The sequence below is a fragment of the Nuphar pumila genome, chromosome 6 (assembly GCF_984573655.1).
Source record: "Nuphar pumila chromosome 6, dmNupPumi1.hap1.1, whole genome shotgun sequence".
In the NCBI taxonomy this organism is placed as follows: Eukaryota; Viridiplantae; Streptophyta; class Magnoliopsida; order Nymphaeales; family Nymphaeaceae; genus Nuphar; species Nuphar pumila.
In genome coordinates, this window is record NC_143254.1 from 105,128,902 (window position 1) to 105,140,846 (window position 11,945).

The following is an 11,945-nucleotide window of genomic DNA, read 5'->3' on the forward strand; positions in this document are numbered from 1 at the left end:
TCCTGGGCTACTCAAAATCATCATCCCCACAGTTTGCTTAAAGATTTCAAGTCTTTCTTCTAGCCTTTCACCCTTTCAGCCACCAGCTCTCGTCCAATGAAGCATCTACTATGGGACTTTTATTTTTGTGTTCTATGACTCTTGCTTTTTCCTGATGGAGATCATCTCATGGACCTCCACTACATGCGCATGCTGAAAAGTGGGTACGTCAACGGGCCAAGCTCATCTCTGGGCATGGCTGTTCTGGAGAAAACTTATAGGGGCATGAGCAAGTACTATGTTTTTGGGCACCCGAAGTTCCTTGGCTGCAAATTTCTCCTTCAGTTGTGGTTTTTTGAGCATTTTGGGGCTGAGCGACCTTCTGCTACCCTTCGTTCAGATCCAGTGGAGACTCGATATTGTGTGGTTCGAGATCATGATGGCTTTGATTCACTTTGCTTTTATTGAGGGCTGCTTATAGAGCGCTTGACCCTTGATTCAGTGACATGGGATATACTGGGTTGCCACCATTACACTATGTCTAGGGTGATCCACCATCCTCTAGTACTTCCTAGTCCCTTTTTCGAATAAGTTTGTTATCTAGGTCGCTGCCTTTGACAGTTTTCTACTTGCCAGGAGGTTCCATATAATGTTGTGACTGACCAACCTTTTATCGAGTTTTCCCTTAGCAGTTAGCGGGATTTTCCCATGAGGTTCATTAGCAACTCATGGGATGAGATGATGCCCCTTGTTCGCCAGTCCAATCATTTTACTACTGCAACATATGACGCTTGGTGGTCAAATATCTAACCTTCATTTATGTCGAAGAAGTTGTGAGAAGACCATGATCACCAATGCCCAAGAGTGAGAACACCAAGGGGCCATGTAATGAAATAAAGTCTGCACAAACACAATGCCACTAAAGGGTTACAAAAGTGTACAAACACAAAAGCCATTAATAGGCTAAATACAATAAGCCACAAAGGGCTAAGCAAACAAAACTCACAAGGAGCAAGAACACACATAAAAAATATATAATTCTTTTACAAAATGCTTAAGGAAAACATTAACAAGAGAGGGGCTGAAACCCCTCTAAATAGGCCACAAGGCAGCTTAATAGAGCTGTTGGGGATCTCCCAACAGTTATAATTATAGCTGTTGGAGAGCCCCAACAGCTCTATTGGCTGTTTACAAAAATGCCCTTTCACTAATGTGTAAGGGACACCAAACAGAATAATAATAATAAAAAAGATTATAATGCTGCCCCTAATGGAAAACTCCTATTATAGGGAGAAAATGATGAAAATGGCCCTGGTGGGCATTACTAATTTACAATCATAGGAACATAATATATATACATATAAATGTGTGTGTGTATATATATATATATATATATTAACAGATATGTCAGAAGGAATGTGAGGCCGTGAACAAGTTTAAAGAAGTACCGTATTAGAAATTTTTACAAAAACAGATACTATCATGCATACACCATTACTAAAAACATCACCTATCCATGGAAACCTACCTTGCACAAAGATACAGACATAACCTTAACAATCCTTAATTGGAAACAAAAAAAAAATGTTTTAGCAGCCAAACTAGTGGATAACCCAATTGATTCAAACTTGAGACCTTAATTAAGATTGTGCAACTTTAGAGCTCTTTAATTAAGATAGTGTAGTTTTGACAATCCAGCCATCTAAATTGGACAAAAAATACCAAAAAACGAATCCAGATATCAAAATGGACTCTAAATAACACTATCTTTGTTGATGGGAAATATACCACATGTATAGATCTAGTCATCATCTTCATGACAACTTGTTCCCAAATCTCATTGATAGTCCTATCATACTTTGAGACTGCAATTTCTCCACTTTTCTTGTAAATCGGACAATAAACATAACATAACCATGCTGAATTTGATCTAGTACATAATCATTTTATCAATGTTCATGTTTAATGTGTCACCGTCACTAACCATGATATGATCTCTTGAAGGTATCCATTTCTAAAAAGTTGTCTTGCAGTTATAAAGAGTGTCATAAGTTTTTTGTTCTTTATGCTGACAGAGTGGATTGTGTTTTATGTTCATTGTAGATGTGAAATTATACGGGATGGGATGAGAAAATACCTCACACCAACGGGTCCAACACCTCTTATTTGAGATTGGTCTGGTTGAACCAAAGATTCTCAGAATGGCTTGTATTTGAAGGTATAAGTGTGGATGAAAGTGGAAATCAGCACCGTCTCGATGCATCTGTTGCTTACAAGCGAGCTGTTCTTAATGCCATTGACTACCTCTCCAAAATTGGCTACTCCAAAGAGCAGGTTATTTGTAATTCATCGACCTCAAAAGACACAAATGTGAACCTAACATATATTCTGTTGAAAAGACCTTTTTACACAAATTGTCATAGTACCTTTCACACACAATTACAGATTAAAACAACAGGTACTTGAACAAGACAATGGATCTATAAAGTGTAAGCGGATATTAATACTCTTATTCTATATGCGAATTAGAGAATGCAAAATTTCAAAAATACCAATCCACTCGTGGATTTTTCAAAGGACTAGTTTACAAGCAGTCATCACAAAAACAGACGGCAATGAGCACATTCATTCCTCGACAGCATAGAAAGAAAAAAAGAGACGAATGAATAGAATGGATCATGAGGCAGTTGGAGAGTTCTGACAAGAAGTAAATTTTTATGACATTTACATAGTCCGGTAGTAGAACATTGATACAAGAAAGTACTAGCTAGAGCCAAGAGACAATAAATGCCACCAGCAAGACTGTTTTAAAAAGATAAACATCTTCCAAAGTCATAAAAGGAATGGAACCTCATCTACCCTAAAGGAAAGAAACAAAACCCACCCCACCCTCATTTTGTTTATGAAATATTGAGCAGAGGACCACAAAGACCCAAACAAACAAATTAACAACCTAATAGTGATTCAAGAAGATCTACTTTATATAGGAACATTTTTGCTTACTGACATACCTTAAATGCTGCCAGTGCTACCTTCTCTGTTGCTGTCCATCTGAATGCAGGATATCAGGGATAGTGGACACTCCAAATGCCATCGCTACACTCTTGATACCCACTTCTATATTTGACCAGGTAAACATTTCTTCTTCCGTACTAGTTTCTTTGCAGCTGATTAGGGATGCTTAAGCAATGTGCTTTGATGGATGCAACTGTGAAGGGAGAAAAGACTTGAAGCCAATGGATATTGTGGATTTGGTGCAGGATATTCGACCAAAGAAACAAGAAGTGCCAGTTGGCCTCAAGGTGATGAAGAGACCAGATGTACCCAAATGCACCTACGATGGAAGCCTTTCCATTACAAGAAACTTGGCCACAGAATGATACAGACAAGACTACCACTACAACAAATCAGTGGATTAGCGACGACTTAATTCCGTCGCTAAACCGTCACTAACCGGCTTAGCGACGGATTAGCGATGGATATCTTCTATCGCAAATTTTTTGACGCTAATAAGCGACGACATATATCCGTCGCCAGTTCCGTCGATAAGTTGCGACAGAATAACGAACGATAACTTCTGTCGCAAAGCCATCATTACTAAACGGCGACCTCAATTTGGCGACGGCTTTACAGTCGTCGCTAACTTATGCATCTAGCGACAGATATATCTGTCGCAAACAAGGAAAAAAATTAAAAAAAATTATTTGAAAATTAAATATCGAGAAAAAATTTCTCGCGCTACAATTTATATTTCCTGTGAATAAAAAACAAAGTACACATAAAGTTACATATAAAAGGAAACTAAAACAATTAATTGTTCCACTTTAAAATTCACAAGTTTTAATTATTTACAATTCAACAATTACATTTTCGAAAAAAAAAAAAAGTAGAACAAATTCAACACATTAATCTAATTATCGCCAAGATTTTGTGTGTCTTCTTGTTCATTGCCTTGATCTGTCCCTTCAGCTCCGCTACACTGATTATCGCCAGCAACCTACATAAGAAAAGAAAGGTCAATATTGATAAACAAAATATATTTAAATAAAAAAAACTCTATATGTGATTCTATCATGCTCATATGTGCTCTAAGGCAGACAAAAAACTCTATATGTGATTCTATCATGAATGATGTGTTCTAAGGCAGTCAAAAAACTGAATATGTGATTATAGCATGCTCATATGTGTTCTAAGGCTGTTAGAAAAACTCTATATGTGATTCTACCATGCTCATATATGATCTAAGGCAAGCAAAAAGTTGTATATGTGATTTTATCATGCTCATATGTGTTCTAAGGCAGTCAAAAAACTAAATATGTGATTATAGCATGCTCATATGTGTTCTAAGACAGTCAAAAAACTGAATATGTGATTATATCATGCTCATATGTATTCTAAGGCAGTCAAAAAAACTCTATATGTGATTCTACCATACTCATATGTGCTCTAAGGCAGGCAAAAAGTTGTATATGTGATTTTATCATGCTCATATGTGTTCTAAGGCAGTCAAAAAACTGAATATGTGATTATAGCATGCTTATATGTGTTCTAAGGCAGTCAAAAAACTGAATATGTGATTATAGCATGCTCATATGTGTTCTAAAGCAGTAAAAAAAACTCTATATGTGATTCTATCATGCGCATATGTGCTCTAAGGCAGGCAAAAAACTTTATATGTGATTCTATCATGCTCATATGTGTTCTAAGGCAGTCAGAAAACTCTATATGTGATTCTACCATGATTATATGTGTTCTAAGGTAGTCAGAAAAACTCTATATGTGATTCCATCATGCTCATATGTGTTCTAAGGCAGTCAAAAAACTGAATATGTGATTATAACATGCTCATATGTGCTCTAAGACAGTAAAAAAAATGTATATGTGATTCTATCATGCTCATATGTGCTCGAAGGTAGGCAAAAAACTCTATATGTGATTCTATCATGAATGATATGTGTTCTAAGGCAGGTAAAAAACTCTATATGTGATTCTATCATGAATGATATGTGTTCTAAGGCAGTAAAAAAACTTTATATGTGATTATATCATGCTCATATGTGTTCTAAGGCAGTCAGAAAAACTCTATATGTGATTCTACCATGCTCATATGTGTTCTAAGGCAGGCAAAAAACTGTATATGTGATTCTATCATGCTCATATGTGTTCTAAGGCAGTAAAAATATTATACTAAAATATTATATAAAAGGTCAGTACTGATAAACAAAATATACTGAAATAAATTATATCCAATGCACCTAAGTTAAGGCAATCAAAGTTACATGAAATCTAACGACATGCAATATATTGCATAAAACTTTCATACCTGAGAGGCACCTGCAATCGAAGTTCCCCTGTTCAACGAAAAATTATTGAACTCAGATCGGAGAACGTCGGCGATGGTTTCATGGAAGTAGTCATGCATTGTGTCCTTAACGATCTGGCGTATATCATTACCGGAAAAAATAGGATGCTGCTTGGAGCTTATGTCGACGAAAGAAGTCTATAAGCCGTGACTGGAGGAAGCAATGACAGGTGAGGTGTTCATATTACTCCCAAACCCGAACACACGACCCCTTTTGGGTTCTCCTGCTGTAGTCACCCATGCTGCAGGATCAAATGATGGATGCTGAGTAGAGTCATCGCCATATCGCTCTACCATCTGTTGCTCATATGCCTCCTACAAAATAATGTTTACAGTATGTATTAATAATTAAGAATTACAATGTTTATGATAACTTATATATTGCAATGATTATTAATAGAATAAATATATATCATTGTCGTTCTCGCCTTCTCTGATACGAAGTCTCCCGTGGTCTTCCGTTTATGTGTTTCAACAAACACATCCTTATATGGTACAATGTCTCCTTTTTCTGCTTTCTGCGAAGTTAAATGATAAAAGATTTAGTTAACAGGTTTGCAACAATACTTATAAAATTGATATTATATATTGATGAGTTACCATTTTCTTCAGGTGGCTCCCAAAAGTCTTAGATCCACCTGTGTGTAGATGGGCTTTGGGCGTTTTCGCTCGATTTTGTACAGCCTTTGCAGAGCGATTTCGAAATGCATACCTCGCCCACTTGTCGCGCATTCCCTCCAAATAATCTCTCCTGATAGTAATAGGGCCATGGCCCTTCCACTGTAGTGGATCATCTATTCTGCCATATATTTTTTTTGTTGCAGTCTTCATATTGTGCAGTATGTCTACAAATTGATTGACAGCCACCTTCTGCCATACCTTCCTTACATCATGTTCCTCCACCGTAGTCGCGAAGCAATTCGAAGCCTATATATATTTTCAAAAAGTTAATAGACATGACTATAAAAAAAATTTAAATATGAAACACATTAACTATGACAAACAACTTTATACCGTGAATGAGAACCACAATCTGTCTATCACCTCTTTTGTATACTCTTTCCATTGATCGACCGGTCCTAGTAGATGTTGAAGAAGTGAATTCTTAATCTCGCGTACTACTTCTTGTGGCTCAAACCTCGTGCTGCATATGAATTGATACACAATAAATATCAATATAAAATATTTATAAGATATGCAATAAGTGAAAACAAAATACTTACGGTCGATTATCGATATACACTATTTGAATGAGTCTTCTTGTGCCAGACTGAGAAGACCCTGCATCTTGTGTTGGCTCCTAACTTGTGTGATCAACTGGTGTAGGTGGGTCATGTACAGGCGAAACATCATCTGTAAAAAAATATGTTAGAAATTCTCAGAATGCGCATTTCAACTAATCAAGCATCCAATTAGTTAAATGATATACCTATCACAGGAGCCTGTGAAGATGAAGGTTGGGCCTGGCTACTACTAGATGAACGACCAATGTAAGCTCCACGAACCATATTTTAACAAATAAAAAATGACATATAATACATTCAAATAATTCGCAGACAATCATGCACAAACGGTCAAAACATGATTGACTCAAATTATACTCGGACTTCAAATTCATTAGTTGAAGAACTGCAGACAAGATAGTGTGACTCTCGCAACCGTTCCAAAGTGGCTCATCAGCATCTTTAAGTAAATCATAAAATCTACTAGCTGCATCGTTTGGTGATTCTTCATCTATTGCAGTTCTTACATCACTAGGACTCATAGCAGAACCCAGTTCTGTTTCTGCGGCATCAAATATCAAATACATATATGGATTATCGTGCACCACATTCACCCATGCATCAAAATTGTTTCTAAATTCTTCTTCATGAAACGTCCAATTCTGATAATCACTCACAAAACCCTTCCTGTATAGGTGATGTCTAACGTCATGAGGTTCTACAAATCGATTATTCTTACAAATCTTGCAGGGACACCTAATCCGACCTGTGGGATCCACTGTACTGACACTTGCCATTGCAAATTCAATAAACTTTCAACACCATCCATATATTCATGCTATAACTCATTGTCCACTATCCTACGATACATCCATTCATGATTTACAGTCATTTTGTCGTATGATGTTACGAATAGTATCCTAACCAATTAAAAAAGAACCATCAAAATGCTATGATGAAGAAAATATCAAATTTATCATGTAATATATGATGTCATACAATCACAAGAATTATGATGCATGTATTGATAACTTAATATTTTTATGTGCAAACTATTCATGACACGATACATTCATTTGAAGCATGCTTTCATTATACAATTTCACATGGAAGCCATAATCAAATTGAAAGTAACTACATGCAAGCATGGATATAATCACATCAAACATTGCAATACAATGAAATCATTCATATCAAACAAATGTCAAACATGTACATGCAACAAACACACTTCAATATCTCGCTAACTACTATCATGCCTAACATAGAATCCGTACTCCAAAAATAAGAACACTTCTATTCTCATACATTAAAATCATGCTCAGCATGATCTCTGAACTCCAATAAAACAGTCCTAGATATCAACAACTAAGTGAGTGTGTGAACAATAAAGTGTTGCATCCAATAAATTAAATAACATGTGATGCGCTTGCATCACTTACTCACCACAGGTATTTACCTGATTTGTATTGTTTTTGTCACTTACTTACCACGGGTGGCGGGGCACGAGTGAGTTTCGTTGAGAAATATGTAAAAAACACTGTGTTAAAATGAAGTCACCACCTGTCGAAAAAAAAACCCGAGGCAAATGAAAAAATCTTGCATAAGCCTTTTATCTAAAAAATGTGGCCCTTCCAGAAGTCGGGCTTTGGTGCACATATTAGCTCTAGCTTTACTAGAGTTATCCGAGTAGCAGGAACCATCAAACAAACTATAACTGATTTAATGAGTCATTCGCACTTTCACAGAACGATGCAATTTCACAGAACGCAGGGGGGCAGCCCCCTTATCGGAAATGCAAGGGGGGCAGCCCCCCTGTCGGAAATGCAAGGGGGGCGACCCCTCTGCCGGAAATGTAGGGGGGGTGACTCCCTGCCTGCCGGAAACGCATAGAGGGCGACCCCCTGGTAGGGGGTCGACCCCCTACCTGCCGGAAATGCAAACCCTGCGCCCTGCTGCCGGAAACACAGGGGGGCGACCCCTTGCTGCCGGAAACGCAGGGGGGGCGACCCCCTGTGCCCTGCTGCCGAAAACGCAGGGGGTCGACCCCCTACCGGAAACACAGGGGGGTCGACCCTCTGTCGACGAAAACATTTACCTGCACGTCGCCGAGCGGCGGCAGGAGGCTGACGGGGAGCGGCGGCCGACGAGCGGTGAACGGTGAGGGCCGGAGAGAGGCCGACGGGCGGCGGGAGGGAGAGGGTGGCGGGCGGGAGCAGTGGAAGAGGCAGTGAAACAGGAAAAGAGAAAGAGGGATGAGATTAGGGATTTACGCAACATTTAGCGACGGCTTAGCGACAGAATTATTTCGTCGCTACGCCGTCGTAAATCAAAATATGAAAATAGCGATGGAATCTATTTCATCGCCAAATCTGTCGCTAAATAGCGATGAAATAGATTATGTAGCAAAATACGTCGCTGAATGGCGTGACTATTACGACAAAACCTTTCGTCGCAAAATCCGTCGCTAATTAGCGACGACGTTTGCGACAAAATCTATTTCGTCGCTATTTTCGTAAATATTATTCATTTTAGCGACGGATTTGTTTCTCTCGTTAATCCGTCGCTAGTTAACGCTGGAATAATTCGATCGCTAATTCCATATTTTCTTGTAGTGTACATACATTTTGGTTAGTTACAGTGATTGGATTAGTCCTGTGGTTATTTTGTTAGATACATGCATATGTCTATTATGCAATAGCATTGAACTATTTCAAAGGTGGCAATGAGGAATGGCATTTCTTTGTGGGTGCCTACTTTCTGGATACCATATGCAATTAGAATAATATAAATAAGGTAGTGCTGGCCATTGGAGATCCATGGCAACATTCGATCTGATTTCACACCACACCTGCCTTAAACATAAGATTAAAACCTATTACGAGTGTGTGAAACCATTAAGCAATGCTACTCTTGCTTACATTACTAAAGCTGGTCTTGTCGCTAACATATGCTAATGGAACCCCAAAATATCTGCTGATAGTCATTTTGTAAGCAGACTATCTTTTAAACCATCTGTTTGCAAACTCTTTGGATGGCAGAACTCCATATGATATGCTAATTAAGAATGGTGCAGTGTGTGTGTGTGTGTGTGTGTGTGTGAGAGAGAGAGAGAGAGAGAGGCAACTGCACCCATTCATGACTTCCAAAGTCTGATTTCTTTACAAAAAAGCTGGTGTTCTTTGTTTCTACAAAGTTTTCCAAAGTACTGGCAGATGAAAAAAAGAAACCGAAAAAGCAATGCATACCAAAAGTTCTTACCAGCACAGCTAAAAAAGTTTACAAGGCAATGTGGGAGATCCACCGATGCAGACAATCCTTCAAAATGCCCAGCAATCTCCCCAATCCTGAAGGAGAATCTCCTCCTATCGGCTCAAAACCAGGCAGACCAGAAACTTGCAACATTCGGCCATAACCCAGCAAATTTCGCAAAATCTCGAAGAAAACAGTGTCATTCGACCCATTAAAACCAAGCCACACCCCAAAGCTCTATGAATGCTGCCCAGACCAGACTGAACTTCAAAGAGCTAATTCAATTCAGACGCCAAATGGGATGGGGAGGCGTTTTCAAATTTCAAGTGTTCTGAAAGGAACACCGACTGGGCAAGTCTTGCTAACGGCAGCTAGTCTACATGCTGGACAAATATCGCAATATCTTCCAAAAATCGATGAATATCTTGAAAATAACATGATATTTCCAAAATATCGATGAAAATCTTGAAAATAACATAATATTTCCAAAATATCGCATGTGCGGGAAAACATCGTGATATCATTGCTTACGTTTTCATACGCTTTTTAATGTTTGGTACATTTTGCATGCTTGCTTTGTCCGTCAATGCTGCCTCTGATACCGTTCATCCACAGGATGAACGGTCTCCCAGACACAAAGTTCTGATGGATTGTTTCCAGCCGTCAACTTTGTATGCTCTAGATGCCCTTCATCTAGAGCATCAATGGCTCTGAAAAAACATGGGGATCCATCTAAGATGAAAATAACACAGTCGCAGTGTTTTGGAGAGCGTTCATGGTGTGGATGGACCGTTTCAGAAGCAGCTCTGATGGATTACCGTCAGAATTGCCTCTGACAAGATACTCTCTTAAAAATGCGTCTGTACCAATGTGTTTTGCTAAGATTTCCTCAAAAGTTTTTGTTTTAATTCAGCACGAATTTGTCCTGCAACGGAGAATTTTCTTCTTTTTTTTTTTTGGCAATATCCAGATTTGTGACCTTGAATTGGAAGTAGGGGTGCAAACGGGTGGGACTTGGGCTTGATCTTGCCAAATCCGACATGAATCTGAAATGTCAATAATAGATCCCAACAAAAACTCGGAATCTGGATCTGAATCAGATCCAAGGAGGTAAGGTTGAATCTGATTCCAAAATACATGTCAGACTGATCCCGAAAAAATTGAACAAAGACAAGCTATTTACATGTAAAAAATTGTATTAGGGACAAATTTTGAAACACATCCTTGTGTGTTAGGTTGGGTCATTGGGATTGGGGTTTAGATCGCTGGATTCCAATGTGTATTTTCGTTAATGACAATAAACGCACCAAATTTGTTGACTTAAATAGTTGACTTGATTCTGATCGATTGACCATGCTGCCACATCTACAAGTTTGGATCAAGTGAAAACTCGCACAGTGAAATACTAGGTTTACCGGACTTATATATATATAGAAGGAGAGAGAGAGTAATGAGAAGGTGCTAAATGAAATATACTAAATGGGATTTTTAGTTTTATTTTTAAATTCTGACCTTACAGATGTGATTTGTGTACTTGATTTTATTTTATAGGGATCCGCTTTTTAAGTGTTTGATTCTAACACATGGGTGGGTTTTAATAAGGTTAAAAAAAATCAACGGTTCAAAATCTTTGTAAATTTTCAATACTACAATTATCATTTTTCCATCGAAAACACATGATCCAGGTGTGGATTCCTTGTAAATCGACCATGTCCAACACATTTATGGGGTCAGAACTGCAAAAAAACACCAGAAGAGCAAAAAAAACTATTTAGCATATATATATATATATATATATAGAGAGAGAGAGAGAGAGAGAGAAAGAGAAAATTTGGTAGTTGCTCACACGCTGGGTGCTAAATCAACATGCTAAATGGGTTTTTCAGCTTCTTCTGTGTTTTGTTTTTCACGTGGTTCTGACACTATAAATGTGTTGAGCATAGTAAATTTACTAAGAATCCACACCCGGGTCATGTGTTTTTGATGAAAAAAATGATGTTTGGAGCCTAGAAAATTTACAAAGATTTTGGACCATTCATTTTTCAAACCTTATAAAAACACACCTATGTGTTGGAATCAAATGCTTCAATAGCTGATCCTTATAAAATCAAGAACATAAATCACATCTG